The 3,630-nt window shown below is 37.8% G+C and overlaps 1 long non-coding RNA gene across 1 annotated transcript in view; it reads right to left on the reverse strand.

Annotated features, from left to right (window-relative positions):
* Positions 1-1,828: 1,828 nt before the first annotated feature.
* LOC125620014 overlaps positions 1,829-3,630 on the reverse strand; it is a 14,873-nt gene continuing 13,071 nt past the window's right edge. Inside the window, exon 2 of the long non-coding RNA XR_007351597.1 lies at positions 1,829-2,009. This is a non-coding gene — a long non-coding RNA (uncharacterized LOC125620014). The remainder of the gene's footprint in view (positions 2,010-3,630) is intronic.

Here is a 3,630-nt window from a genome sequence, read left to right on the forward strand (position 1 = left end):
GAATCACATTGGTCATGCAGTCACATATATACATACAGCAATAATAATGTCTGTTTCATTCTACTATCCTTCCTATCTTCCCAACCCCTCCACTCCTCTCTCATCACTTCTCTCTACCTAATCTAGGGTAACGCTATTCTTTTTTTTTCTCACATCTTCATACATGTATTTTGTATAAAAATGAGGGTCTCCTTCCACCTTTCTCCCTCCCTTTCCTTCCCACTCCTCTTACCTATGTAGAAGTAATCTTCTTCCCATGCTCTTCCTCTCTTCCCCATTTTGAGTTGCCTCCCTTATATCAGAGAAGACATTTGGCATTTGTTTTTTGGGGATTGGCTAACTTCACTTAGCATAATCTGCTCTAATGCCATCCATTTTCCTGCAAATGCCATGATCTTGTTATTTTTTAGTGCTGAGTAATATTCCATTGTGTATATATGCCACGTTTTTTTTATCCATTCATCCATTGAAGGGCATCTAGGTTAGCTCCACAGTCTAGCTATTGTGAATTGGGCTTCTATAAACATTGATGTGGCTGTGTCTCTGTAGTATGCCGTTTTTAGGTCCTTTGGTATAGTCCGAGAACAGGAATAGCTGGGTCAAATGGTGGTTCCATTCCCAGATTTCCAAGGAATCACCATACTGCTTTCCAAATTGGCTGCACCAATTTGCAGTCCCACCATCAGTGTATGAGAGTACCTTTTCCCCCACATCCTCACCAGCACTTGTTGTTTGTCTTCATCATGGCTGCCATTCTTACTGGAGTGAGATGATACCTTAGAGTAGTTTTAATTTGTATTTCTCTGATTGCTAGAGATGATGAGCATTTTTTTCGTATATTTGTTGATTGATTGTATAAACTCTTCTGAGAAGTGTCTGTTCAGTCCTTGGCTCATTTGTTGATTGGGTTATTTGGGGTTTTTTTTTTTTTTTGGTGTATAGCTTTTTGAGTTCTTTGTATACCCTAGAGATTAGAGCTGTATCTGATGTGTGAGGGGTAAAAATTTGTTCCCAGGATGTAGGCTCCCTATTCACCTCTCATATTATTTCTCTTGCTGAGAAAAAAACTTTTTAGTTTGAATTCATCACATTAGTTGATTCTTGGTTTTAATGCTTGTGCTATAGGTGTCTTATTAAGGACATTGGGGCCTAACCCACGTGATGGAGATTAGGGCCTACTTTTTCTTTTATTAGATGCAGAGTCTCTGGTTTAATTCCTAGATCCTTGATCCATTTTGAGTCAACTCTTGTGCATGGTGAGAGAAACGGATTCAATTTTATTTTGTTGCAGATAGATTNCAAACCACACATATACAGCACAATTTTTCCATCTTCTAATGTCTTCTTGTATTTCTCTCTTTTAGTTTTTCATTGTATAGCTCTTTCACCTCTTTTTGTTAAGTTGATTCCCAAGTATTTTTAATTTTTTTTTGAGGATATTGTGAATCCACCATAATTTCTAACCCCCTGCCCCCTCCCATCCCCTCCCACCCCTCTGCCTATCTAGAGTTCGTCTATACCTCCCATGCTTCCCCTCACTACCCCACTATGAACCAGTCTCCTTATATCAGAGAAAACACTCAGCATTTGTTTTTTTGGGGGGTGGATTGGCTAACTTTACTTAGCAATATCTCCTCCAACTCCATCCATTTACCTGCAAATGCCATGATTTTATTCTCTTTTATTGCTGAGTAATATTCCATTGTGTATATATGTCACATTTTTTGAATCTATTCATCTACTGAAGGGCATCTAGGTTGGTTCCACAGTTTAGCTATTGTGAATTATGCTGCTATAAACATTGATGTGGCTGTGTCCCTGTACTATGCTGTTTTTAAGTCCTTTGGTTATAGACCGAGGAGAGGGATAGCTGGGTCAAATGGTGGTTCCATTTACAGTTTTCCAAGGGATCTCTATACTTCTTTCCATATTGGCTGCACCAATTTGCAGTCCCACCATGAGTGTATGTGTGTACCTTTTTCCCCACGTCCTCGCCAACACTATTGTTGCTGAAACTGAATTTTCAGATGATTTCACCAAAACTAATACAGACTGCCTAGGAGTTGTTGAATAAGTTAATTGTGACTAATTCAGACCATATTTCTGAAAAGAGAGATTGAGAATAGGAAAGCAGTGAAGAAAAGAGAAAAACATACATTGAGAGAAACTGAGACAGACAGGGAGGAGGGAGATTTAGAGAGTAAATTAAAAATGCAAGAGTTCAGTGTGTTCTGCATGTGCTTGGGAGTTGGGATTGGATTTAAAGTTTGATTAAAAATGAGAAGGTCACTCCATTCTCCTATCTATCCTATTTATTGAACTAGGGATACAAATAGGCAAAAGTTTACATCTCTACTTATTCCACTTGGCCTGATACACTGTCTAAACTGATTTCATTCTTTTTAGTAATTATTTGCTCTTAATTTCTTTCAAAATCATGTCTCCGAAGAGAACCAGGGGAATGCTACATTCAGGGACCACTGTAAATTCTTTTATCAATTATCAGTTAGAATCTTGTAATGAGTAAATTTGGTTTCTTGTGGCTTTAGCTCACTGTTATTCATCTCTGAAGTCTCTGGTTTGGGGGCTTGGAGCTGGGGTCTTCATCAAGTTTTTCTTAAGAGCCAGATATAGAAGAAATATCAGTATAATTATATAAAAATGTACAACTTTCTCAGGCATTTGGAAATAATATTTTATTATTTAGAACATCAAGGATGCTTGTGTCAATTATTTTTCTTTGTTAATCAGCTTGTATTAACAAAGGTCTTTCACTGAAAATGTTCTGGTACAAGATGAAAAAGGGCTCAGGAAAAGGTAAAGTGTTAGGGAATGGGTGTATTCCAGATCAGGGGGTGTAGTTCCCATCAACTTGATAATGCTTTGGGGAACATGACAAGATGTACCATGTTCAAGCTGTCAGGTATCAGGTCTTTCTTGGCTTTTCAGTATGGCAGTGCAGTTAGGATGGGGATGCAGACTTGCTAAAGTCTTTGTGGTGTATTTCACCAAAATGGCAAAGATCATCTTTAGCTTGCTCCCACAAAAAGGCCCACAGTGAAATAACACTTGTGATAAATGAAGTCATGAATCTTTTATGCATTGGTCTTTGTCTTAAGTACATTCATGCTAGAGTACAAAACCTCACCAGAAGCATACTTCATGTCACATAGCCACTCGAGTGTTTTATTTAGGGAGATAATGGTTAGTGCTTTGTTATGTTTTTGTTTTTAACATGTATTTAAAATATTCTGCTGCATACTCATCAGCTATTCAGGAGACTGAGGTAGGAGAGTCACAAGTTTTAGGCCAGACTGGGTAACTTAAAAAGACCCTGTTTCAAGGGCTGGACACTACATGTTGTAGCCACATCAATGTTTATAGCAGCTCAATTCACAATAGTTAAACTATGGAACCGACCTAGGTGCCCTTCAATAGATGAATGGATAAAAAAAATATGGTACATATGAAATATTATTCAGCCTTAAAGAACAATGAAATGATGGCATTTGCCAGTAAATGGATGGAGCTGGAGAATATCATGCTAAGTAAAATCAATCAATCCCAAAGAACCAAAAGCTGAATATTTTCTCTGATATGTGGGTCCTAATTCACAATAAGTATGTGTGT

Source organism: Marmota marmota, unplaced genomic scaffold, assembly GCF_001458135.2.
Source record: "Marmota marmota marmota unplaced genomic scaffold, marMar, whole genome shotgun sequence".
NCBI classification, from domain to species: Eukaryota; Metazoa; Chordata; class Mammalia; order Rodentia; family Sciuridae; genus Marmota; species Marmota marmota.